This window comes from Hirundo rustica, chromosome 13 (assembly GCF_015227805.2).
Source record: "Hirundo rustica isolate bHirRus1 chromosome 13, bHirRus1.pri.v3, whole genome shotgun sequence".
In the NCBI taxonomy this organism is placed as follows: Eukaryota; Metazoa; Chordata; class Aves; order Passeriformes; family Hirundinidae; genus Hirundo; species Hirundo rustica.
This window is the reverse complement of record NC_053462.1, coordinates 1,545,733-1,558,099: the sequence shown is the minus strand read 5'-3', so window position 1 is coordinate 1,558,099 and position 12,367 is coordinate 1,545,733. Positions and strand designations below refer to the sequence as shown.

Sequence of the window (12,367 nt, the reverse complement as noted above, 5' to 3'; positions counted from 1 at the left end):
CCCTGAGCCAATGGGGTCAGGGGTAGGTATGATAGGGAAAAAGGGTTAAACTACATAGCACAGGCTTCAGGGGGACTCTGAGGGGAAAACCCATTCCTCAGAGGAACACAACACCCAGGGACACCAGTGGTGGCACAGGGCCCTTGGTGGGACAGCCGGTGTGACAGTGGGCTGGTCACCAGGATACCCTTCTCCTAGGCCTGCAGGTTTTACGCTGCCTGGGAGTTTGGTCTTGCTTTCTGACGTGGGGTCTGATGCTGCAGATCCAGGGGGACAATCAGGCTGAGGGGCATGGGGAGGACAAGAAAAGCATTCCCCTAATCTGCTCCCGACTCAGCCCCATCATCTGCTCTGCTTCCAGACTCTCTGCCTGCCCCTCTGCCTGCTGAGGGGAGCGTGGGGACAGCCAGGGTTCCATGGAGCTGCAGGCGGGCTGTGCCCAGCACCCTGCCCTGCCATCAGCACACAGTGACAGATGTTCTGGTGGCTCTCCCTCACTCCCTGCTGTGCCAGGGCTGGCACTCCGAGTGCGAGAGGGCTGGATGTCTGCAGACAAGCTCACCCGGAGCCTCCGGGGACCTCTGGCAGCTGGTAAAGGCAATTTCAGCCGTAATCCAACTGAGGCCGTGTGAGCGAGGCCAGAACTGGCTCAGGAAGCATCTCCACACCCCTACGGTTCCTGAGATAGAAAAGAAGTGAGTTCCCACCAGCAGCAAAGATGAAAAATTCCAAAAGCAGTAAAAGAAGAAAAAAAAAAAGATCTTGAAAACCCCCCTTTTGATTCCACTGAATGAGGGTTTTTTTATATGCTTTCAAAACATTTTGATAGTTGCTTTTAGTTTCTAGTTCTTTTTTGCAAACTATAAATTACCTTAGATTTATTAACCTAAAAATTGATTCTTTCTTATTTCAAATGTGTCAAAAAAGGGACATTTTGACTTTTTTGAGCCTTTTTCCAGGATTTTTGTGAAGTGGGTAATTTGTCACAATTGATCCTTTTTTTTGAGAGGCTTTGAATTTCAACAAACTGGTATTTACTGCTGAAAACACAGTGAGCTGACAAATTCCCAAACCAGCTACTGTGATTTCGGGTTTCCAGAGCAGAGTGGAGGAAGGTATAGGTACATGACAAGGAGCTTTAGACCCTGGCTGGGGATGCATTCTGAGAATGGGCACTTCTTGGATTTTTCCAGCTCTCTGTGCAGAGACCTGGAGCTCAGGAGGTTGCCACTGTCCCCTCCTGAGTCTCCCTGTGCCACCCGTGTCCCTGCCACGGAGCAGAACAGCTCCACGACTCCACTTGCAGCTCCCCACAGAAACCACAAGCACTGGCATCGCTGGCATCTGTGCTGTTGGACTCACTGCAGCGTTAAACCTTGATAAATGCCTTTAATATTTAATTGGTCTTTAAAAAAGATAAATAGGCAGGATATTAAATGCAACTCCTCAGGCAGAGTAAGGCAAGTAATGAACGTTACCCACGACGGGTGGCATCTGCAAAATGCACTTGTAGTGTGGTTTGAAACCAAGGGCTTGGGAGATGTTTCCTGCTCTTGTTTCCCAGGCGGAGTTTGTAGGTGCTCAAACATGAGATTTTCACTTTGGAAATGGGATCTGGGATTCCTTATCCTCCACCATGTCTGCTGATGAGGTCACCAGAGGTTCTCCTGCTCCAACCTCTGCCAGTGGCCTCAGCCAAGCAGGAGGTGGGAGTTCCAGCCATTAAAAACTGTTTCCTAAGGGTCCAGCAGTTTTTGTGCCATTTGCAGTAGTAGATAGGGGCAAAATGCACTGGGGAGTTCAGACTGCAGTAAGGCCATGGAGCCAAATTAGGGGTCTGAGTCCCAGAGCACCAGTGCAGCACTGTGAAGTTGCATCTGCTCGTAATGTTGCAGTATTTGCCTGCAAATTCCCAGCTCCAGCTGTGCCGGGTTTTCAAAGGACTTCAGCTCCAGCACCACGTGCCCTGGCGTGAGTCCATGCCTTGGGATGTCAACACCACTGCTCCACTGTGACACGAGATCACAGTCAAGAGCTCCAGCCTGGCTAAGGGCAAGTTATGGACTCTGCAGTGGCTGTATGGGCAGATAACGCTCAGGAAAACTAAAACAAACAAAGCCCTGCTCAGATACTTCTTGAAGTTTCTCTGGCGGTTCAGCTGTGCAGGAACAGCACATTTAGGTTTTAGGGGAAGCTGGGGTTCAGTCACAATCCCCTAACCAGCATCCTCCCAGGGAATGGCATCCTGCTCTGCCATCTCCAGCGCACTTGTACGACCACTCCAGTGTCACCAGCGTAGGTGGAGGCTCAATCTTTGCACGTCCACAGGCCGATTTTTCAATCAGTGGAGCACTCAAGCTGCCCAGAGTTCGGGTCCTTGTCTCTCTGATGCCACTCCAGCGTGATCAAGTGGGCTGAAGATCCCAAGGGAAGAAGCTTTGCTATGGAGTTGCTGTTGCCTGGGGCTCTTGGGCTGGGGGTGGCACCAAAATAGCCACTCTTCCAGCTCAGCTCCCTGTTGTTCACCCACAACAGTGTCTGAGCCACCATCAGCTGCTTCTAAATATGGAGAAATGCTGCAGGCCTTCGGCAGCTACGCCGGGGAGCTGCTGCTAAATGCCTTGGAATAATGATCCTGCTGCTGGGAGGCCCTGGAAGAACAGAGGAGACAGGAGGGAGCGGAAGCAGCAGCAACAGCAATAATAACTGAGGAGCAATCCAGCAGGGAAAGGCTTTGATCTGAGGGCTGGGAGACAGGTCTGCTGTCTGCAGGGGATTTGTCCTGCTCAGGTTGAGGGAGGGACCAGGGATTTGTCGGGGAGAAGAAAGAGGCAGGAGCTGCACCCCACCCACGTGGTATTGTGCCCTCCTCAGCCGTGTTCCGTGTGCAGCAGGGACATCCCTGCATGGTCACAGCCTTCTGCTCTCCCTCCCTGCAGATGGAGTGGGTGGGGGTGGCTGCAAGTCTGCATCAGCCCGGTCTCACAGCTCTGCCCTGCGGTGCAGGAGGGCCCTGCCTATCCCACTGCCTGCCCGGGACCGAGCCGGCTGCCACCCTGTGCCAACCAGCACAGCGGTACTTCCCAGCCAGGAAACACACCCCTGCACCTTCTTCACTCCTGGAGCTCCTCAAAACCCACCCAGAGCAAGGTGAAGGAAGCCGCTGTAGTCCTGCAGGAGCCGGGAGCATCCAACTCTCTGCCTTTTCCTTTCTCTCTTTTCTTACCTCCTTCTTTCATTTTTATTCTCCCTCCTCTGCAGAACCAAAACATTTTGGAGACTCTGCACTCCGTGCTAGCCTATTATTCACAGAACCTCCTATCTCCCTGCTTCAGGATGCTGCCTGGATCCGACCAATTACCAGCTCCCTTGATGTATAACACCATAAAACCCTTAACCTCATTATAGAAAATTTCTTTTGAATGGCCTTTAAAAACCATCTCATTACACAGGAAGAACTGTAATTACCTTTAACGAGACTGAGATATTGTGCGAGCAAGTGCGTTTGGGCTGTCAAAACAGGAGCAGTGGGAGATCATCTCCAGCCGGTTTCGCCACAAGGGCAAACACTTTGTAATTCCCTGCCCTGCGCAGCTCCTTATCCTGGCCCTCCCTTTCCCCTCACTCCTCCTTCCTCCACGCCTTCCCTGGGCAAACACAGCTGCTGATGTTGTTCTGCTTCCCAAGGTGAAGCGCATCTTCCCCGGGATGTGTCTCTGAAGCTCCCGGTGTCTGCGGTGTGAGCACAGCTCTCACCGATGCCTCTCAGGGGATGCTCTCAGAGGGCATGAGGGCTGGGCTTGGCCAAGTAGAGCCCAGAAGGTGCTGATGTGGCCCCTGGGCCATGCCACTGTCACAGCTGAGGGATGACAGCTTTCCCAAGCAAAGCCATCTGCTGTGACAGGGAGGGCTGAATGCTCCTTTACCTTCACCATCTTCCAGCCAGGAAGAAAAACACCTTTTTTGTAGGGCAGACCCGTTCTGCTCCTCCCAGCTGTTGTCTCTAGTGATCTTAGGGGCAGGGGACTGTCCCTGAAGTGTGGCAAGATTTGTCTCTTTGCTGACATCCCTGCTCATCCCTGGAGGGGTTAAGGTTTTTTTCCTTTCTGCATACGTGCGACTCAAATGAAGATGTATTTTTTTTTCCCAACGACTTTTTTTTCCGTCCCATCTGTCACTAATGTCAAGGCACTCCTTTGCCCAGATCCATTTTAATAAAGAAAAAGATAAAAATCTAATGTTATTTTAGAAAAATCTCAGTACATGTGTTCAGGGCCATGTTCCCTTTCTGGAGAAGGAGGTGTCGCAGTGCAACCCCTGGTGTTCATCCCCAGGGTTTTCCCCACCTTTGCCCCCCCGGGTGGCTCTGCCTCCTTCTCCTGCTCTCTCCTGGGCTGTTTCTGGCTCTTGATTCTTTATTTCTATCTTATTATTTCTACCTCTGGGTCGGGGTCTTTTTTGGGCGTGTTTTGCTATTGACAAAGAAGATCAGGACACTGATAGCTCAGCTGCCAGGGGCCAAGCTAATTGTTCACAGCCGTTGTTAGGGCCCTAATTGTTCTAATTGTCCTAATTGTCCTAATCACCTGCACCTGGGGCTGCCCCCACTGCTGCTCAGAGCCCTGTTTAACCTCAGGCCTGGCCCTTTCATACTTCTCTAGATTTTCAGCGTGGGTGGATGAGTCTTCTTGGGCTCCAGCCTGTGGATTTTGGGGCTTTGTTGCGGCTGGGGGGACCTGGCTGCAGCTCCCACTTGCTCCTGCTGTTTTTGGAAGCATGGGCACGTGCCCCATCACGGAGGGCATCCTCTGCTCCTGGGCTGCCTTTGTGAAAGGAGAGGCAGCCAGTGCTGCACCCCTGTGCTCCGGGGACACGGTTCTGAAGCCAGCCCGTGAGTGCTGACCCCATAGTGGGGGAGCTCTTGCTCTTGAGGCCTCTTGTCTGTGAGAAAGGTTTGACACCTGGGGCTCCCCATTGTCCCGGGAGCAGGCAGAGGGAGCGCCAGGATTACACAGAGGAGGGAGTCACGCTTTATTTCGTGTGAGACGGCTTTGCTGGACAGGAGTTGAAGAAAAGGCTGTGAGGGAAGCAGCTGTGCTGTCCCTGCTGCTGCATGCTGTGCTTGCCGTGCTGCCTGCGAGCAGGGCTGGTTTTTCCTTTCATTGCCCTGAATGCCTTGAGGGTGGCCTGGACTCAGAGTTTCCTCTCGAAGATAATCACCTTGGGTAGTTGCCTTCTCTATTCCGTGTGTGTGCCAGAGGCTCTAGGAAATGATCTCGGTGCTTCCCCCTACCTGAGCAGCGCTCTCAGGGTTTCTGTGGCAGCAGTCATTTCTGCAGCCTTCCTGCTGTAGGAGCCCAGCCCTGGCGTGTGCTTTCCTGTGAGAGGAGGTTTTTATTGGAGGATCTGGACCAGGGTGGGCAGGTGCTCTTGCAGCACCAGCCGGTGTGTTTGGGGGCAAGGATGGGTGTGCTGCCCCAGGGACCCCGCAGTGGGAGCTCTGCCTCCGGAGGCTCTGCAGCTTGTGGTGGCTGAGGAGGAGGGTTCCTGTCCTGCTCTAAGTGTCCTCTGGAGAGGGCTCTGCTCAGCCTCCATGCCTCTGACCTTTCCAGTGTCGTGCGATAGCATTGGCTGCGGAGATGCTTTCGGAGCTGCTCGCTGTCTAATGAGCCTGTGGGGATCGGGGGGAAATGGGCAGCCAGTAAAAATATGGAATATTGAAAAGGTCAGAGCTGTTTAGTGGGGACACAGTAACTCACTAAACTTCTGGGGCGTTGCACCTCTGGCTGCCAGCCCCTGGGTGTGGTGTGTGCCTGAGTGCAGGGGCTGTGGGCTTGCAGCTGGGTGGTGGCTGCATTGCAGGGCCGAGTTTTCCAGGTGTGCCAGGATCTCTGTGGGTTGGCACATTGGCTACACCTCTGCAAGCAGGGTTGGAGAAACCTTTGTCCAGGAGGAGCCTTCAGAGCTTGGGCTTCGCTTGCATCTCTGTGGAGGGAGTGGGGAGCCTGTGGCCAGGGAGTTCTCTGGCATTGCTGGCAGGTTCCTGCCGCGATTCCAGCAGACAGGGGCCCGTTTGAGGTTGTCAGTGTTGTGCTCTGCATCTGTGCCGCAGATGTCACAGGCAGGAGGGACCACAGACCTTCTGGAGAGTACTTGCTGAGGCTGAGGGTGCATCCCTAATTGCTAGCAGTTGAGAGTGCATTCTGAGTCAGCTGTGGCTTTCCTGTGCCCCTCCTACTTGCTAAAAAGGGCAACGCTCTCATGCAAAGCTGTGCTGATTTAGCAAACCTGTGCCTTATGGAGGGGTGGGGAGCCTGCATCCGAAAGTTCCCGAACTGACTCTGTTTCTCCAGTGTTAGCACAGAGGGGAAGTTCTCCCCTTTCTGTCTCTGACCCCTTCTAGTCCTCAGCTCTGTCCCAGCACATCTGTCAGCTCGTCCTCTGCCACAGGCGCTGGTGGAGACTTCACCTCTCCAGCCAGGGTGCATCTGATGGCCTTTGTGGTGGCAGAGCAGGGTCAGTGATCTAGCCACATGCCAGGTGCCAGGAGCAGAGGGAGAAAAAGGTCTTTTAAAACCCATGACACCATTTTACCTTACCAAAATTGTCATGACAATGCAACACCGAAGGCTTTGTGACAGCCTTGTGCCCTGGTGTTGATTCCTGGGAAATATCAAACAGCACTTTGTGCAGCCCCCTCTCCTGTAGGCAGGAGGCATTTGGAAATGACAATTCATTGAGCTTAACAGTAAAAACTGAAGTTCTGGGAGTGAAACCAGAGCAGCAGGGGGAATGTGCATGTTGGTGCCAGGCAGGCAGCAGCCAGGACTGTGCACTGGCACAGCAGCAGGTCTCACCCTGGATGCTGATTCTCCTGCAGACTCTGCTCAGCAGTTGTGAATTGGGCAAGTTTCAGGCAGAAGAGATAGTGCTTGATGCTGCTTTCTTGGGTGAGATGTGATGGCTGGATTATTCTTTGGGCTCCCCACAGCTGTGTTGCTGCGTGCCAAGCTCCTGTACGGGCCTGACCCCAGCTGTGGGCAGTGTGGATGTCTGCCCAGCCTGGTGCTTTTTACAGCTCTTGGCTTTGTTATTCCAAGTGTTCCTGTGGTGTCCTGGGGACAGTCTGTGTGATGTGTAGTTCAGTAAATACGTAATGGGGTGTTTTAGGGCTTTATTGCTTTTATGCAGCACTAATGTAATGCTATTTAGAGAGCTCTGGCACACCCACCAGCAGCTCAAGTGGAGCAAAGGAAGGATGTTCTTCCTCTCCAAGCCCATCATCTTCCCCACTTGATGCTCTCAGCCATGATAAAGTGGTCTAAAGGTGACAACTTGTCTCTGTGAGCACTCTGAAAAGCAGGCAGTGGGATCATTAGAAATGGCTGTGGATTGGCCCCCTTTTAAAAGGGAGCAAAATATTTGGCCAAAGTCCCATTGGAGCATTTTCAGCTTTTGTGAAAACCTTCTGCTAGACAACTTGTTTCTAGCATTCCTACCGGAACTGGGCTCTTGCGTTTCAGATCACCTCTGTAAGGAGCTGCAGGTGCTCTATAGGGCTTTAGCCAGCCTAGGAGGTGTCATCAGGCCTCAGCTATGTGTTGGATGGGGTTGGGGACGCTGCCTTTCCTGGCATTCTCCTGCTTCAGGGCAGGACTTGACTCTTGTTCCTACCTGTGCCCATCTTGTAGGCTATTCCTGGCAAGAGCAAAGCCTGTTCTGTGGTGAGCCTTGTGCCCCTGTCCCACATCACAGCACTATGGGGCTGGCACTCTCATGTGGATGGGTGCTCCCTGTAGGTTGTAGAGGTGCTGTTATTCTGGATTGGCCCCGGCACTTAGTAACTGCAATACCTAATTTTAATGTAATGGCACTCATTCACTCTGCTGTTCCAGAATGTGCAAGTGACATAAATTAATGTTACACAGAAAAAGCCAAGTTTCTAGTGTGAGATCAATAGATCATAATGTGGTGATATTTGAAAATACATCTTATTAGCAGTTCATATTTTGGCACTTTCCATGGATTCCCGTGAGCTCCCTTCCCTGCTGCCCCAGGGAGCTGCTGTGCATGTGGTTGCTGACAGCATCAGTAGTCCTGTGAGATAATATTGCCTGTGCTGGATGTCACTTTGAGGCTTTTATCCCGTGGGAAATGAACGGAGAGAGGTTGGAGTGCTGTTGGTCACTGCAGGGCAGAAGCCTTTGGCATCTCACAGCAGTAATGAGAAGGGATTCTTTCTGAGCTGGCTCAGGGTGTCCAAGCAGGCAGACACTGCAGAGCTGACACGGTGTGGTGCTCTGTGAGCCAGCCTGAACAGAAAAGTGAGGGAGGGAGCCCATGGCTGCTCTCCTGTCCTGGACAGAAGTTCATTGGAAGGATGCTGAGCACACTGTGTGAGCTGGGCTGTACCTCTGGGTAGCTGAGAAGAGGCTTTGAGCTTTCAGGGCCCAAACAGCACCATTTACCTGCACTGATGAGGAGAAGTAATGTGAGGGGCCCCCATGGCAGGGCATGGCTTTGCCTCAGCACAATCCTCCTCAGCTTCAGCTTATGAGGCCTCTGTGGAGGCCCTTGTTTGACAGCTTAAAGTGACTTCCTCGAGGCCAGGACTCAAGGTAAAGGCTGGGTGTGTTTTGTCTGTGGACTGAGGTCTCCAGTTACTCCGGTGCTTATCTCCTCCCCACGTGCAGTAGATGGTGCCAGGTTGATTTGTCTGCACGAGCCAGGCTCTTTGGCAAGGGCTTCAGAGCTGAGTTTTGCAGCCAGCTGTAAAAATATCCCTGCAGGGCATGTGCACGGCACCTCTCCCCTCACATGCCTTGTGCTGCTTCCTCCTCCTCGGGAGGAAGCTAATCTCCTCTGCAGACCTCACCATCAGAGCAGATTAGAGCAGCTCCCGGCTCCTCGGGTGCTGCAGAGGAATTGCCAAGATCAGAGGTTTGGATTGTAGCTGTGGGGGATGATCCCTCTTTCTGTAAGCCTGGATGAGAAAGGTGCCGTGCAGTCATCCTGCATCGGTGGAGTGTGCTGGAGAAGATGCGCTTCCCTCTGGTCCCCAGAGCCAACAGAGCTGTGCTGGGCTTTGCTCAAATGCAAGATGCTTGTGTACACTTCTGTAAGCAATGAAGTGACTCAGGTTGCCCACTCAGTCTTCTCTTTCCACAAACTGTTCCCAGAGTCCCTCCGGATGTGTCTGAAGCATCCTAAATAAGACCTGTGTGCACTGTGCTCCGAGGTGGAGGCTGCACTGAGCTGCTCAGAAAAAAAATAGGCCACTGCTTTCCTCACGCAGGCAGGCATTTAAAGAGCCTGTGCGGGAGGAGTGTGGGCATGTGGCTAAATCAGAAGTGAGGAGCTGTCCCCTCCTTTGGCACCTCACCTGCCTTCCATGAAATGGGGCCACTGGGAAGCCAGGCTGCAGGCTGGCTGGCTTTTTTTGGTAGCTTGAGAAGCAGCTCACTTTAGCCTCGCCTTTCTGACCAGAGTTTCCAAAATGGCTCAGGTTTTTGCCTTTTCTCCCCCAAAAATCAGCGGCAAAACCTGCTTGCCTGAAGTGGGATTAGGCAATTGCCCTTGCAGGGATCCCTGCCCTGCTCCTCTGGTCCTTTCTTCAGCCAGTTGCCCAGGCAAAGCATCTATCTCTGTCTTCCAACCTGAGATGCTGTTTCTTCACTAATTAAATGAGGAATATCACCTCTTTATAATTGTCAGTTGATTTCAAATTAAAAAGGGACCTATCAGACCAAGAAGAGCCTTATCCTCCCTCTGGGGACTGCCTTCCTTTTTATTTAAGGGTTTTTTTCAGGCTGATAATTCCATCTGAAAGTCTCCTGTGATACTGTGGTAACCCTTGGATGCTTTTCAAGTGCATCCTGGCCCCTGGCGTGTGCTCATTGCCTCCTAATTGCTCTAAATAAGTTGGGAATGATGAAATTAAAGTGCCGTTGATATGAGGCAGCCCTGGCATGCTGCAGTTACAGGCATGTGAGGGATGTGGACAGATGGGGAGATGTTAGGATAATAGGTATTAAATGCAGATTTTACCCTGTTTGGGTAAGCACAGTTCAACTTCTTGGTGCAGCAAGTTTGGCAGCTCCTGTGCTGGTGCCATGGCTGAGCATTTGGCAAGCGTTGGTGATGTGCAGGACATAAAACTGTACAACCTCCCTTGATTTCTCAAGGGTTCCTGGGTAATGGGGTCCCCAGGGACAAGGACATGCAAAAGAATCCTGAGTCCTCACAAAGTCCCCAGTCTGTAAATCCTGGGTTGCTCATCCTTTGGGCGATGTGGCTCAAACTGAAACAGATAGATGTGGGGTGCTGGATCTGTTCTGATTCAGTGAATAGGGCTTGTTGTTCTCTTCATTCCCTTAATCTGTAATTTTGGAGTCGGGTTCAGGTTTCAAACCTGAAACAGCTGAGTTTGGGGTGCTGGTGTTGAACCAGAAGAAGTGGGTAGTACCCCTGCCTGGCATGCAGGAAAGCTGGGCTGAGATCCCAGTGTGCCTGGGAGCAGCATTCCATGCTCCTGACCTTGCCCTGGAGTGGGGACAGCACTAGCAGGGGATGTGGGAGCTGGTGGGGTCAGGGGTGCCCTGGGCAGAGGCTGGGAGCTGGCTGGTGTCATTCAGCAGCTGCTCCCGTGCTCTGCTCACCTGAAAATGTTGCTGCTTTTAGTGTCCTTTGCTCTGAAAGAAGAGAGACTATTTTTGGCATATGTAGTCGAAGCGGGAGAAGGATACCTTGCTGGCTGGTGGTGTTGCAGAGTCCCATTGCAGCAGAGGGGCCTGGATAAGACCTGACTCCAGATCTTCAGCAAAGGCAGGTTTGTGACAGTCTGTTCCCAGCCAGAATAGACTCAACACATCACCCACGGGGTGAAAGTCATCCCAGTCCAGCGATTCAACGCTCATCCCCGTGACTCAGGATCCCATCCCTGATCCTGCAGCGAGAGCTGTCTGGGCACAGTACCGCGATGCTCAAGGAGAGCATCTTGGCCAAAGCACCTGGGTTTTGGAGCATACAGGAGCAGCCTGTCCCAGAGATGAGCCTCATCAGCCTGCAGGTACTTTCGTAGCCTTACAGGTGTGCTTGGTTTGGTGATTGTGCAGTTAATACTTTTCTGAAGCTGGATGGCAGGTACACCGCAGCAGTTTGCTTTCCAAAAAAATGCCAATCATTCTAATCACTTGCCTGAGCTTTGGGTCAAGTCCAGCCACCTGGCTTTGGATAATAACTCTCCCAAGTCTTCTTGAGCTAGTCTTGTGAAGCATCGGCATTCTCAGGACAGTTGAAATGGATGGGGGGTGCTCTGACATGGCAGCCAGCTGGCCTCCAGGATGGATGGCTGATTGCAAAGAGATGGAAAGTTACATTTCCTCAGTCTGAGCCAATTCTATTCCTGGAACTGGCCTTGGCTGTGACTTTGGCTTCCCTGTGGCTCATCGGATGCTCACCCTGCGACGTGCTCACCTGGAGGCTTTGGGTTGAGATGGCAGAATCCCTTGCTCTGGGCAGCCCTCCAGGCTCAGGGCTCATCTATCAGAGGAGTTCAAGACCTCTGAATTCTACCTGTTGCACATTTAAAGGCCAGAGGGGTAGATTTATGACTCTGGTCTGACCTGCTCTGGAACAGAAGCCAGAACTTGTCCCTGGCTGATTCCTTTGTCAAGTGCAGCAACTCTGGGCGCACTCAGGCGTGTGGTTCCCAAAGACACAGGAGCTGCAGGGTCTTGGCTCTGCTGGCAGGCAGCAGAGGTCTCCACAAGGCTCCCATCTGTTCCTAGCTGGGGTGTTTGGAGTGACCCCTTGGAGTAAGAGGCGCTCCCAGGGTGCCTGGGGTGTCACTGCCCGTTTGCACAAAGGATCACGGGCACACCTGGGCTGGTCCTGGTGACTGAAAGTTGAAATCTCTCCAACACATGGTACCTCCAAGCAAACAGGAGGTGGCTATAGTGGCTCTAAGTCCCTACAGGCAGGAAACACCCAGTGTTTGGAGGGATTTAGGTGGAAATTAATTCAGTTAACTTTCTCAAAAGGATCTGTGAGCTGCAGGGTTGTCAGCACGATGCCAGTTGTGCTTTCTGGTGGGCCAGTCTCCCTGGGTGCCCTGCTTGTGTTCAGGGCTATGCTCCCAGCCTTTGCTGCTGCTCCCTCTGCACTCTCAGCTGCAGCCCCTCTAGCTGAGCTCTCAATGCAGCACATGGAATTCTCATCTGAAGCCAAGGTGTGTGCTGTGACATTGAGATCCACTCCCAGTGAATCTGTTTCTCCTCATCTTGCTTGCATGTCCGTCAGATCATCTCTGCTCCTTCTTCCCTTGGCCACTTCCAGGAGGTGGCTGCCTCTGGGCCCTGTGCCTTGG

At 52.5% G+C, this 12,367-nt stretch overlaps 1 protein-coding gene across 2 annotated transcripts in view; it reads left to right on the top strand.

Annotated features, from left to right (window-relative positions):
* The window catches only part of LINGO1 (leucine rich repeat and Ig domain containing 1), a 138,898-nt gene that overhangs the window by 59,513 nt on the left and 67,018 nt on the right, over positions 1 to 12,367 (top strand). The window contains exon 1 of one of the 2 annotated variants that reach the window (XM_058422378.1): positions 4,698 to 4,891. The exons of the other annotated variant lie outside the window; for it this stretch is intronic. The gene's annotated coding sequence lies outside the window, so the exon portion shown is untranslated. Of the gene's footprint in view, positions 1 to 4,697; positions 4,892 to 12,367 lie in introns of those variants that run through there. 2 annotated transcript variants of the gene reach the window in all.